This window comes from Carcharodon carcharias, chromosome 4, assembly GCF_017639515.1.
Source record: "Carcharodon carcharias isolate sCarCar2 chromosome 4, sCarCar2.pri, whole genome shotgun sequence".
NCBI lineage: Eukaryota > Metazoa > Chordata > Chondrichthyes > Lamniformes > Lamnidae > Carcharodon > Carcharodon carcharias.
The window spans coordinates 154,213,063-154,228,207 of NC_054470.1; the positions used below are offsets into that span (position 1 = coordinate 154,213,063).

General features: G+C 43.4%; 1 long non-coding RNA gene across 1 annotated transcript in view; it reads right to left on the minus strand.

Annotated features, from left to right (window-relative positions):
- Positions 1 to 345: 345 nt before the first annotated feature.
- Positions 346 to 15,145, minus strand: part of LOC121276710 — a 55,302-nt gene continuing 40,502 nt past the window's right edge. The window contains exon 3 of the long non-coding RNA XR_005942739.1: positions 346 to 1,068. This is a non-coding gene — a long non-coding RNA (uncharacterized LOC121276710). The remainder of the gene's footprint in view (positions 1,069 to 15,145) is intronic.

The following is a 15,145-nucleotide window of genomic DNA, read 5'->3' on the forward strand; positions in this document are numbered from 1 at the left end:
GGAGCATAGATTTAAGGTACGAGGTAGACGGCTAAGAGGGAGGTTGAGGAGAAATTCTTTCACCCAGAGGGTGGTGGGAGCCTGGAATTCACTGCCTGAACGGTTGTTTGAGTCAGAAACTCTCTTAACATTTAAGAAGCATTTAGATATTCACTTGTGTTGCCATGGCCTCCAGGGCTATGGGCCAAGCACTTGAAAATGGGATTAGTGTTGTCAGATCTTTTTTGACTGGTGCAGACAAGATGGGCCGAATGGCCTCCTTATGTGACGTGAACATCTATGAGTCTATAATATATATAATGTCATCCTTTAATTACACTGGGATGTATTTAACATGGAAGATATCAACAATCTTACATAAATATGATATGGGCCAATGAACAATGATTATTTAAATTTATTATTGCGTGTTTTGTCTGTCCACAAGATGAAATCTGCTATCAAATAATCAGCTATGCTTAGTCAGCTACTCCAGCCATTATAAGTTTCCTTGCTACAGGGGAAATATGAGATGTATTTGACTTCTATTCATATTGCAAGGTGCTCTGCTTCTTTCCAAAGTGCCAAGTACCTTAGTCCAACAGATAAAGCACAACTGCTCCATTAACATTAAATATGTTTAAGTGTAATCTGGAATGTTAACAATGCAGTAGACTAAAGAAGGATGGCCTACACTATGTACAAGTCCTAATTTTTTAAATTACAGGGATTTAGCAGGCTGCCCGTCCTTGCCAAGGACACAACCAGAAGAGCATCTGGAGAGACATCTCAGCTTGTGACAGAAACATGAGAAATACTGTCGATCCTCCTCGATATTCTGTCATAGTTTAAATATGGAATACCACGAGAATATCAAACCCGCCTCAAATATTAACATTGGCTAGAAAGCTATTTTTTGTTCAAATATAGAGTTAACTATCATGGTAAACCAAATATGTTGGATGTGAGTTTGCCAACTGACATGTCAGCACAAGCATTTCAGATTGGTTGCTCTCAGTAGCCAAGGTCAGTTTTGTGAGTCAGCTGTTGTTGTGTTGGTCTTTGGCTGTGTTCTTGCTGTTACACCATCTAATACATAAAGAAAAACATCAGGCTGTCAATAGGAAAAAACATTGAATTAGTTTCTATATGGTGATCTATAAACCCAATTCTATCTTTACTTATAGCAATTGGCAACAAACCTGTTAATATTCCCCCTATTAGATTTTAACTTGATTCTGCAAGTATTAAAGAGAAATCTGAGATTTATCCACTTCAAATCAGAAAAACTTGTCCTTGCCTTGGCAGCCCCAGTTGCTCTTGCCACCATAATATTTTCCTTTTTGTTATTACCCATGAGCCCAACTTTAAACTTCACTAAAGATCCTGCCTTCAAATTATTGAAAAGCTTTGTTGGCTGCAGAATGCATTGTACGAGAATTAACTTGTGGTAAATGCCTTCAAAATACATGAAGCCAGGGTAGAAAGCTATGCAGTGATGTCACCACCTTTGATATTATGATAAAACATGTGATATGAATGCAGAGAGTAGGAACAAAGAGAATGTTATCTTCCACACTGCTGCTGTTAGACTAGCTGGGCATGTGCCTGGGGGTGTAGACCTTATTAACAGTCTCATTATGTTTCCTTGAACATCAAATCACTATTTTTCTGTGGAAATTATGATGGCAGTTACTGAAGCAGAAATAATTCCGGAGACATGATGCTCATTACACTACTTTTCCTCCTCTCAATGAGCATTAATTAAAAAAGCATGAGTATAAATCTTGTAGTTGTATTTATAATTAATAGTTATATGGAACTGGTCTATTAACATGTTTCAATCATCCCTGAACAAGTGGTTCTGTGGTATGAAATACGAGCAATGCGTGATGAAATGCATTTGTAACCCAAAGTGAGTCAGTTTGGGCCATTCAGGAACTATTCATAAAGTTATAAATTTGATCCAGTTGGATCCACTCTTAAGCTTTGAAACAACCGCACAAATTAAATGGCATCTCACTGTGTGTATGTGTGGTACTGTTTTTTTCTGTCTGGCCCTAATGGCAAGTGCAGCAGCTGACAGCTGTGTCTGAAGCCACTACACTGTGTTTAAAAAAAAACATTATTTGTATGCCTATGATCTAGTTGGGGAGAGGTCAAATCCCTGGTAGCTTACTGGAGTCTAATACTTTGTGGCCTATCAATGAAATGTAGTTTTGATGTCTACAAATCAAGGGAGAGATGATTTACTTGAGCCTTTGATGAGAGTGAGGGTGGTCGAGATCAGTCCCTTGGAATGACGATGACGTCTGCCAGGCTCCATGAATTGTGTGTCCACAGGTAACTCAGTAAGCCAACCCAGGAGCCACAGCTCCTTGAGCAGAGAGGACAAGAGTTACACCGAGGAAGGGGTGGGGGTCCTCTTGAGTCAGGGGGCAGAATTTTTCCCTTGGCAGGCAGGCTCGGCGGGGGTAGTGTGAGAAGCTGACCGCCGCCCACGATCAGCACCAGACCATGATTTCATGCATGTAACGTGAGCAGCAGCGCTACCTGTGTGGGCGGGAGGGCGAACGGGCTGAATGCGAACTTCACGCGTGCATGTGAGTAAGTGCTTCATAATCTCCCTGAGGCACAGAGATGAAGCGTTGTTAAAAAAAGAAATAAAAAGGTAATGAAATATGTCCCCTTGTATGACTCCGTCACATAAGCAGGGACATGTTGTTAATTCAGTTATAAAACTTTTATTTTATTTTATTTTTATTTGCTCTTGGAAATCTCATCCTGCCCAAGGTTGAGGTTTCCAAAAAATTGCAAAGGCTGCTTGGCTTTTTCGCCTGCCCGCCAACTGTTAGGTTGGATGGGCAGCGAAAAATTTAGGTTCATTGATTATTTAATGACCTTAACAGGCCTTCTAATTGTTGGCGGGTGCACTGCCAACTTGGCGTGTGCCTGCCTCCCGAACTATTGTGGGACTGCGCCTTGACGGCACGCTCGGCCAATGCCAATGCATATCATTTCATGCTCGAGCTGGACGGGCATGCGCCCACCTGCTGAGTGAAAATTTTTGCCCAGGGTTCTGCTTTCTTTCCTTCCAATTTTGTCACTTCTCCGCAACAGAGTTTGTGCCATCAGTTTCCAAGCGTGTTGCAGCTTGTTGGGTGAGGCACCACCAGGTGGCACAATTTGCACCAAGTTCCTCCATTTGGTTCCCTTTTCAATGAGGCCTTCAGAATGTCTCATTTCTGTAAAACGTTTTCTGTGATCTCCTCGAGATCAGGTGCCATGGTTAAGTTGTAAAGGAGGATCGGCTTCAGAAGCCGATAACTTTGGCATGCTGGTGCAGTGTCCAGACCAGCGGAGCAGATTTCACATGATCATGGTTGCGATACTGGAGGAATTGGCTTCAGCGAGGATGTTAGTGTTTGTTTGCCTGTCTTCCCACTTGATTTGGAGTGGTAAGTAACAGTCTGCTGTTATACTCAAGGGTTATAGTTCCACATTTCCTGGCATTCTATGTCTAATTTTAGATTGCAATTGATCATCAGAAATCTAGGATGGAGTCTAGGTTTTGGCCTCAAAGAGATTAGAATTCCAGCTATTGAAGCCAAAGCCTAAATTTGCAAGGGCACCCACCTCTCCTGCAAATCTTGTTTATTGCTGCTACTTGATAATGTCAATCCACGTTATAAAGCAAATATTGTGGTGTTCTCTTATGCACTGTTCATGTAGAAGTCAATACGTCTCCTTTAGGTCCATTCCCTCCACCAACAGAGAAACAACATATTAACCGATGCAAATTAACAGGTGCCTAATTCTAGATCTCTCCTGCAAATCCCAGTTAGTATCCTGCTGCTGGGAAGCACAGGAGGGTGAACCAGATTAACTTGTCTTTTCATTTTCCATCTTTAGCTTTCACTCAGCACCTGCCCTGCACCTCAACTGGAATGAAGAACTTAACTGGGTTGATTTTGACTTGGGGCAATAGTATAAAATGGGCAAATATTTGATCAGCTGCCATTATAAATGTGTCTCAATTTTTATTCCTATTGAAGACAATGGCACAAAGTCAAAATGATTCCCTCTGTGTGGAAAATAGCGGACTGAAGCATATTTCCTTTAGTCCCTGCCACAGAAATGTTAGCACATACTGAACTGTCTCACATAAAACTCAGTTTGTGCCAGTAGTCAAGTTAAGCAATGCTTCCAACAAATGTTTGAAACTGCAGTGTTTTTTTATATATTTCAGTTGAGATGAATGGGTCATTCTCAGGTTGACAAACTGTAACTAGTGTTATGGAACAGAATCCAAAACTATATATTTTTAAAAATAACTTTATCCTTATTGTTATTTCTTATTTTTAAATTGGACTTTTGGCTGACCCTCTGTCTGTGAGTCACCAGAACAAAAGAATTCACTTCTCAGTTTTGAAAATATCACACTTCATTATGTCTGAAGGATTTCTAATAGACTACCTGGAACTGCACAGACCAACTTCAAAGAGAGCTACATGAAGGCCATTTGCATTTAATAAGCCAAACTTGTTAGCAGAGTCAGTGTGTCTAAGAAGACAATGATTTCCCAAAAACCAGACCCTCAACAAATAGCACCTCTTTCAATCCATAAAGGCTGAGACATTATCAGTCCAGTACACAAAGCCAATTTCCAGACACTGGATAAGCATCCTTCATTGAAGTCATTGTGGAGAAGTAAGGTCACGTGAACTAAGATTCTGGCTTGCTGAACAGGTTAACATGACAAATAAAAACAGAAAATGCTGGTAAAATTCAGCAGGTCTAACAGCATCCGTGGAGACAGAAACAGAGTTTCTCAGAGAGAAGAGTCATATGGACTCGAAATGTTAACTCTGTTTCTTTCTCCACATATGCTGTCAGCCATGCTGAGCTTTGCCAGCATGTTTTGTTTCTATTTCAGATTTCCAGCATCCACAGTATTTTGCTTTTATCTTAGGTTTAATATTACCCTTTGAGCTGCAAACCTCAGTCTGCTGTTTAACATCTGACTAGCAAGTCACTAGGCTGGACAACTGGCCCCCATTTAACCTGACTCTGTTGGGAAGTTTTTGAACAATTGCCTACAAAAATGGTTCAATCTCTACGTGCCTACTTCATCTTGGGACATCAACATCATAACACCACAATATCACCAGTCTTCAACCAGCCGATTTCTGCAAGAGAATTCCTCATTGGACTGTAATTCTGGACTCTAGAACTCACATGAAGCAATATTCATTCTCTCTGTTGTCCTTGTACTATATGACCTCCTTTTCTCCATCCCTCCCTTTACTGTATCAATGCAGAGTGGGACGTTGCTGATGCTCCTTTTCACACTTATTTTAATGTGTGCAATAAACTAACCTTCTGAGTTAATTTTCACTCAAGTTTGCTGTGGGGTTATCAGTAAAAATCAGATCGCACAAAACTCAAGATGTTGGGAAATACGCTAGCACTTATTCAAAAAAAAATTCAAAATATCTTCCATTTCCACATAGATGGTAAGAGGAAAATTCAGGGCTGTTTGAACTGATCCCCTCCTGTCCCTAACAGAAATTGGGAGTTCAAATCCGGGATCACCCTTTGGAATTTAGCCAGAGTCCAAATTTAAGATGCGAGCCAAATCTGATTATAAAAGAACCAATTAGAAGCCAAAAGAAAATCTTGGGGCAAAATCTTCTGGTTGGCGAGCGGGGGTGGGTCCTGCACGCCGACCCATAAAATGATGCGCGGTGATGTCAGACATGCATCCTGAGGTCACTGAGTGTCATTCTGACCTTCAGTTCGGCGGGCGCACACCGGAGTTGGCTGCGTGCCCGTCAAACTGTCAAAGGCTTATTAAGGCCATCAATCAACTAATTGAAATACCTGTCAGGACTGCCCGTCCAACCTTAAAGCTGGCGGGCAGGCGATGAGTCCAGGCGGCCTTCGCATTTATCATGGAACCTCATCCATGGGTGGGATGAGGCTTCATGAAGGATTTATTAATTTAACAAAACGTTTCATGTAAATTCATAAACATGTCCCAACTCATGTGACAATGAGACATGAGGGGATATGTCTGAATGATTTTATTTTTTATTTGTCACATCTTTATGAGTTTTCTTAATCTCCCTGATGCAGCTCTGGGGGGTGGGGGGGGAGGGGTGCAGAATTCTCCCCTTGGTGTCTGGAACAAATTTTAAAACACAGTAAATTACCACAGCAAATTCCTTTTCCCTAACACTAAGAAAATGGCAACTTTCAATGCCCACATATGGGTCAACAAGGAGATCTAAATGGTGAAACATTAATATCCCTAAGCTCAGAGCAACTGAAAGCTGTAACTAGGGAGGTGCAGTTAAAATTACCCAGTAAAATGAACTGAACTGATCCAGTTGCTGTTGGGCATTTGGATCCGACGTATCTGACAGTGCAGGTAAAGGAAGGGCTCAACCCTGACTCCAAATCCCTTCCCCTAGCCAAATTTGAGCTGGAAAAGCTCATGATGCAGCTAGAATTTCAGGAGAGAAAGAGTGGGAGAAAAGCAGAGAGAGGAATTCCAGCTGCGAAAATAGGAAATGGAGCTAGCACCTCAGGGGAAGAGAGAGAGACCAGACAGCTGGAAACTGTGAGGTCAAACCTCTCTCCACCTGGTAACAGGCCCCATCTTCCTACCTCAGAGCCATTCTCTGAGGCCCCAAGTACGCTAGATTCATTCCCGAATTTGAAGGGATTGTTGTGGATTCATTTTTTGCCACTTCTGAAAAAGCAGCAGGATAGCTAAAACGGCCATCAGATATCTGGACATTTTTTAATTCAAGGGCAGCTGCCAAGGAGAGCCCAAGAGGTCTACTCCATGATGACTCCTGATGTGTCCATTAATTATGAACAGACTAAGGCTGCCATCCTAAGTGCTTACAAGTTGGTCCCGGAGGCTTATTGCCAGCAATTCCAGAACACTCGTAAGAAAACCATACAAACTTACGTCAAGTTCAAGTGGCTGAAGCAAATTGCTTTTGACCAATGGGTCAGTTCTTTAAAAATCCCGTGCACCTATGAGGGATTACATGAGTTGATATTGTTGGAGGAATTCAAAGATTGATTACCCTCCAACCTACAGATGCACTTAGAGGAGCAGAGGATCCTCACAGCCAGAGATGCCGCTGTCACAGCAGACAGCTACGATCTCACCTATAGGCCTGGACACAGGACCTTTCCAAACCATTCCCATGACCATTGGAAAGGTAAGCAGGGTGACCTAGATAGGAAAGGCCACACCCCCGCCCCCACCCTGACCCACCCAGTAAGGAAAACACAAGCAAGGGTGCGAGAATTCCTCCTGCAGCCCGAAAGGAGAATACCTGGATACTGGTGTGTTCCCATTGTAATGAAAAAGGTCACTCCAGACTTGAGTACTGGAAGTTACGATGAAAGCCCTTGGGTCTAATAAGGCTCCATAAGAGTAGTCCCCTGAAGGATGACCCAATGGATAATGTGGCAGAGCAGGCAGAGACGCTCACTGAAGAAACTTACCCCTATAGGGGCATGGCATTATGTGTGTTCGAGACAGACAAACTGCCAGAGTTCTTTTGGAGTTTTGTCCCTTCCCGTACCCATCCCAAGATATGAGCAAGTCCGTTGTACTGCTCTGAGACACAGGGCCACTCAGTCCTTAATGCTGGAGGGAAACATAAACCTACCCCCGAGTCCTCCCTGAAGGCCCAGGCACTGATCAGTGGAGTGGGACGAGCATCTGTGTTTTCCCTCCTCCATAGAGTCCACCTAGAGTGTGACCTAGTTTCAGGACACATCACGATAGGAATTGTCCCTAAACTACTGGTGGCAGGAATCGATTTCCTCCTTGGAAATGATTTGGCTGGCAGCAAGGTGTTAGCTATCAAGAGAAAAGAAGCCAACATCAGTCAGCAGAAATCTGCAGGAGTGCAGAGAGCTAATGAAAGTTCTGAGGCCCAAAAGGATGAAATAGAACTCATCACCATTGAGCGAGAGCTGCTTGAAGTTAACAAGGCTAAAGCCAGGCCAGTAGATTTGAATGAGGTCCAGGAAGAGCCAATAGAATTTAAGCCAGATTTAGAAAATATTCCAGATTTAAACAGGGACTAGAGAAGTCCCAGAGCAGGGAAAGAGACAGTGAGGGAGATGCCCCATGTAGTCGAAGAGCCCAAGGGAAGGCAAATTATTAAACCAGGAATGAAAAAAGGTTAAGTAATTGCCTGAAGTATGGCTGGTAGAAACCTTCTTTCCAAATTTAAATAGGGTAACATAAGAACTAGGAACAGGAGTAGGTTATTCAGCCCCTCGAGCTTGCCCTGCCATTCAATATGATCCCCAAACAGATGAACAGATAGGGAGCAAGATGCCTCACCCAGTTGAAGAGCCACAAGGGAGTATATCAGGAGTTGAACGTCCACTTAAGGGCAGAAGTGTTCCGGGGGCATGGAACAAGTTAGGAGAGTGCCGACTCCCAAACCAAAGGCACAACCTAAGGAACCAATGATTGGTTTAGCCAAAAGCTTTATGTCAAAGTTAAATGGGGACCAGGAAAGTTCCCAAATAGAACCAGACAGAATGAAGGGTGATGCCTCACCTAGTCAAAAAGCAACAGGAAGTGCAGTGGGAGCTGACCATCCACCAGAGGGCAGTAGTGTTCCAAAAGCTATGGAACAGCTGAGAGGAGAGCCCATTCCCAAAGCAAAAGAGAGAACACAGAACAGTAACAATGAATTGCAGGGATACACAGCTGAAGACCATATTTAAACTCCTACTTTTAGCTCTGAAGAAGAGTCGTAAGGACTTGAAACTTTAACTTCTGTTTTTCTCTCCACAGATGATGTTAACTCTGTTTTTCTCTCCACAGATGCTGTTAGACCTGCTGAGTTTTTCCAGCATTTTCTGTTTTTGTTTTAAACTCCTACTATTTGGCTGACCAGAGAGTTTCCAAGATTGGACCCTGTACTCATCCATCTTAATGCAGAATCGCAAGACAACCTGACAGAGCTACTCACTGCATTTAAAACGACATGGAAAAACACATAAGGCTACATCATGGTAACCCTACTTGGTATGGATGTGGAAAGTCTTCCTATCATCTGGACCCAAAAAAGCTGGCCCAATGTCCATCATTAAGAATGCTGACCGAGCTGGCTGAGTACTGAAGGACACATCTGCTAGACCACACCTGCGGCAGGTGGTAATGGAACCAACATGAGGAAAAACCTACCAGACCTTGTACTCAAAAATCTACCTGTCAAAGATGCATCTGTCCATGATAGGATAGATAAGAATAACCTCCACACAGGTCTTTGTGAAGACTGAGTCCTTTGCTCACACAGAGAATTGCTTCCATCATGTGTGGCATTACCACAATGGTAAATGGGCTAGATTCAGAACAGATCTAGCCGCTCAAAACTGGGCATCCGTGAGGTGCTGTTGGCCATCAGCAGTAGGAGAACTTTATTCAACCATGGTCTTTAACCTCATGGCCCAGCATATCCCTCACTCTACCATTACCATCAAGCCCGGGGATAAACCCTGGTTCAATGAAGAGTGCAGGAGAGCATGCCAGGAGCAGCACCAGACATACCTAAAAAGGAGGTGTCACCTTGGTGAAGCTACAACACAGGACTAGTGGATGGCAAACATGCAATAGAGCAATATGCGATAGACAGAAGCAAAATGTGATAGACAGAAGCAATATGCGATAGACAGAGCGAAGTGATTACACAGCAAATGGATCAGGTCTAAGTTCTGCAGTCCTGCCACATCCAGTCTTGAATGGTGGTGAACAATTAAACAACTAACTGGAGGAGGAAGCTCCACAAATATCCCCACCCTCAATGATGGGTGAGCCCAGCACATCAAAGCAAAAGATAAACAATGTTCAGTCAGAAATGTCGAGTAGATGATCCATCTTGGCCTCCTCCTGAGGACCCCAGCATTACAAATGGCAGTCTTGAGCCAATTTGATTCACTCCACGTGATGTATAGAAATGGCTGAAGGCACTGGATGCTGCAAAGGTTATGGGCCCTGATGACAGCTTGGCAGTAGTACTGAAGACCTGTGGTCCAGAATAGCCATGTCCCTAGCCAAGCTGTTCCAGTACAGCTTCAACACTGGCATCTATCCAACAATGTGGATAATTGGCCAGGTGTGTCCTGTCCATAAAAAGCAGGACAAACGCTATCTGGCCAGTTACCACGCCAGCAGCCTACTCTCGATCATGAGCAAAGTAAGGGAAGGTATCATCGAGAGTACTTTCAATTGGCACTTGAATTACTTTTCTCACCTAATTTTCACTCTAACCAACCTCTCAAGAAAGATCTCCCACAGTTGTACAGCTGTGTGAGTAGCGACAGCTGTTAGGCACCTATCAAATCAATATTTTTTGAGAGTGAGTCTGGACAGTGAGTGACAATAGTTGCAATTCTATCCTCATCTGGCATCACACTCAGTTCTAACAACAATTGCTGGATCACTTTGATGCTGGCTGCTCTGTATTTTCCTTAGTCCCCTGAGATGCTCACAGCCATTGCTCTCTGGATGCTGCAGCCTTTAAGAACCCAGCTACTGAAGAAACAGTCAGGGCTAGCTGGAGTTCAAGCACTATGGTGGGTGTTGGCTGAGCAGCTGATAATGGATGAGACATGCAGATGTCCTGAGAAAGGTCTGCACATTTTCCACACTTGTTCCCTCAACCTCCTTCTATTGGGGCAATGGCAGATCAGTCCTGTAACTCTGTGGGAGAACATCCTGGAGGAGCTAAGTTAAATCTGGAAAACCACAATGTACTTTGTCCTCCAACTTGTCTAAAGTGAAGCAGTCTTAGGAACCCAAAGTTTGCATAGCAGCCGTATGAGCCTGTAGGCAAGCAACAATGGATGGTAACAGTGACTCCTCTTGTAAACATCTGGTTACTGTTTCCATAAAAGCGGCCACATGATCCATATTACATTGCAAAGTCGAGAAGCCCTTCTAACACCTCGCAGCACTTGACCATATTAGTTGATGTCTTGAAGTTGGCTGAAGATTAATTTGGTTTGTGGCAGATGTGGTCAATGGAGTCATGCTGCTCTGGTGGCTCACCAACCTCAACACCATTACCAATGTTTAAGGTGCTGCTTATCTACAGTGCTTCCCCCTCAGCTGCTCCCACTTTCACTCTGTCTCATGGTCCCCTTTGCTGGTCCTGGACCTCTACATGGCATTTCTTTTATCCTTTCATGTGATCTGAGTGTTGCTGGCAAGACCAACATTTGTTGCTCATTCTTAATTGCCCTCAAGAAAGTAGTGGTGAGCTGCCTTTTTGAACCACTGAAGTCCATCTTGTGTAGGTACACCTGTAGTGCTGTTAGGGAGTTACAGGATTTTGACCCAGTGACAGTGAAGGAAAGATCATATGGTTCCACGACAGGATGGTGAGTGGCTTGGAGAGGAACTAGGGTTGTCAACTGTGATTAAAAGTATTCCTGGAGGCTTCATCACATGTCTTTCCCTCCCCAGTCCAACAATTCATCAGCTAACACATCCATCCTTATATCTTACTTCCTACGTCAATTGGAAACCAAAAAGACACATTACCCATTTGGATGATGTTTGACTGTTAGCCAAACAGCCTTTATTTTCCCATTTTCAATATTTTTAAATCTGGTGAAGAGAAACATTCAAAGAAAATGACAAAAAAATCTTTTTAATGTCCATATGATTTTTCTCCAGAGCTACACACAACGATTCCTGGAGACTCCAATCTTGAAGGTTTAGCAACTCTAACTGGGGGTTGGGGGAGAGATGGTGGCATAGTGGTAATGCCACTCGACTAGTAATCTAGAGGCTTATCCTATAGGGGTTTGGGTTCAAATCCTACCATGGCAGCTGGTGGAATTTAAATAAATCTGGAACTGAAAACTAGTTTCAGTAATGGTGATAGTGAAACTATCAATTGCCATAACAACCCATCTGGTTCACTAATGTCCTTTAGGGAAGGAAATATGCTGTCCTTACCTGGTCTGGCAAACAGCTGACTCCAGACCCACAGGAATGTAGTTGACTCCTAACTGCCCTCTGACATGACCTAACAAGCCACTCAGTACAAGGGACATTAGGGATGGGCAATCAATGCTAGCCTTGCCAGCAATGCTCACATCCCATTGTCACAACAGCAGATCACAGCAGAAGAACATCAACTAGACATCCCTGCAGCTTGCAGGTAAAGGTTTCTTTCTCTCTCTTTCTGTGGCTGAGGCAAATCAGGAAAGCTGCAGTCAAAAAGGAAACAGGACAACTCCTTTCAGCTAACCTGCAGAACCAAGAATCTCCAAACCAACTGCTCATCTGCCAAAAATAAAAACAAAAAACTGCGGATGCTGGAAATCCAAAACAAAAACAGAATTACCTGGAAAAACTCAGCAGGTCTGGCAGCATCGGTGGAGAAGAAAAGAGTTGACGTTTCGAGTCCTCATGACCCTTCAACACAACTGATTTTTCTTTACAATGAGAGGGGTGAAATATAAGCTGGTTTAAGGTGGGGGGGTGGTGGAGAGAAGTGGAGGGGGGGTGTTGTAGGGACAAGCAAGCAGTGATAGGAGCAGATCATCAAAAGATGTCACAGACAAAGGAACAAAAGAACACAGAGGTGTTGAAGTTGGTGATATTATCTAAACGAATGTGCTAATTAAAAATGGATGGTAGGGCACTCAAGGTATAGCTCTAGTGGGGGTGGGGGGCATAAAAGATTTAAAAATAATGGAACTAGGTGGGAAAAGAAAAATTTATATAAATTATTGGAGAAAAAAAACAAAAGGAAGGGGGAAGAAACAGAAAGGGGGTGGGGATGGAGGAGGGAGCTCAAGACTTAAAGTTGTTGAATTCAATATTCAGTCCGGAAGGCTGTAAAGTGCCTAGTTGGAAGATGAGGTGCTGTTCCTCCACTTTGCGTTGGGCTTCACTGGAACAATGCAGCAGGCCAAGGACAGACATGTGGGCAAGAGAGCAGGGTGGAGTGTTAAAATGGCAAGCGACAGGGAGGTTTGGGTCATTCTTGTGGACAGACTGTAGGTGTTCTGCAAAGCGGTCACCCAATTTACGTTTGGTCTCTCCAATGTAGAGGAAACCGCATTGGGAGCAACGAATACAGTAGACTAAGTTGGGGGAAATGCAAGAGAAATGCTGCTTCACTTGAAAGGACTGAATATTGAATTCAACAACTTTAGGTCTTGAGCTCCCTCCTCCATCCCCACCCCCTTTCTGTTCCTTCACCCTTCCTTTTGTTTTTTTTTCTCCAATAATTTATATAGACTTTTCTTTTCCCACCTATTTCCATTATTTTTAAATCTTTTATGCCCCCCCAACCCCACTAGAGCTATACCTTGAGTGCCCTACCGTCCATTCGTTTAGATAATATCACCAACTTCAACACCTCTGTGTTCTTTTGTTCCTTTGTCTGTGACATCTTTTGATGATCTGCTCCTATCACTGCTTGCTTGTCCCTACAACCACCCCCCCCTCCACTTCTCTCCCCCGCTCCACCTTAAACCAGCTTATATTTCACCCCTCTCATTGTAAAGAAAATTCAGTTGTGTTGAAGGGTCATGAGGAATCGAAACGTCAAGTCTTTTCTTCTCCGTCGATGCTGCCAGACCTGCTGAGATTTTCCAGGTAATTCTGTTTTTGTTTTGCTCATTTGCCAAAGTCAGCTCTACCAGAACCACCCAACTTAGTAGCCGCAACGTTTCGCCATCTACTCCTCACAGCCAAGACAAGGACAGATTCATATATCTTCTTTTACTTTTATTTCTGGATTCACATCTCATTTCTAATCTGTGTGTATGTGTGTTGCGCTTTTATTATTTTTCTCAGGTTTTTAGTAACTAATAAACTTACTCTTTCTTTGACTCAAGAAAGCCTGGTTAAATTGGCTCCTTCTAAAACATAAATACCTTTGTACTGGGAACAGGTATCCATGAGGGAGGGATTGTTTTTAAATTAACTTTGTTGTGACCAACCAAGGGGGGTTGAACAAAGAAGGGGAGGCAGCACATTCCTCCTCCACCTGAAGCATAACAAAATTGGGGTCCCCTTTGGGAAGTTAACAATTTGGGGTATCTCATCTGGGATTATAACAAATTGGATGACCTCGCCTGTGGACCAGTCATATCAAACTGGGGGCTCAGTTCTACATTAACGAGGCGTTTAGGATTAGAATTTCGTCCGAAGGCCAGAAAACCTGAAATTTTAAAAGGGATGGCCAATGGTCTATGGGTGGAAATTGAGGACAAAGAAATGGATAGAGTAGCAGCAGAGAGATTAAAATTGGAGCAGTGGGAATTAGAATTTCAGGAAAAAGAAAAGGAAAGGGAAAGGGGAAGAGAAAGAGAGAAAGAGGAAAAGCAGGAAAGAGCACGGAGAGAAAAGAGAGAATTTCAGAACAGAGAGTGGGAGAGGGAATTTAAACTAAAACAGATCGAGCTGAGGGGCAGGGATCCTACAGTTTCCCTTGAAGACACCACTAGCTGAGACATCAGTTTGATGAAGCAGAGATGAAAGCCTTCTTTATCTCTTTCGAGTAGTTAGCACAGCAGTTAAAGTGGCCAGTCCAACATTGGTCCCCTACCACTGCAGAATAAGCTTTCAGGCTCACAAGATTTACTCCTGCCTGAGGAAAGCGTCACTGATTATGAGGCAGTAAAAAGGTTATATTAACTGCGTACAGTTAGTGCTGGAGGCGTATGGTCAGAGATTCCATACCCTCAGGAAATGGCCTGACCAGATGTATCTGGAATTTGAAAGGCTGAAGCAATTTGCTTTTGACCAGTGGGTATGGGTACTTAAGACAAAAACCACTGACAACAATCTTCATGAAATAACTCTCCTTGAGGAGTTTAAAAACTCCCTACCCTTCCCAATAAGAAAACATTTAGAGCGGCAGAGGGTAACAGGGGCCAGACAGGCAGCCATACTGACTGACGATTATGAGTTGATCCACAAATCAACTGGAAAGAATAGAGGTGGAGAGAGTGATAGGAGACTGAGCACCCATGGGAGAGAGGGAAATGCTGGGGGCCCTCCTCATGACAGAAAGGGTGATTCTGAGATGAAAAGTGAGGCCAAGAAGCCTGTGTGTTTTAACTGCCGAAAGGTAAGGCACCTCCAGGC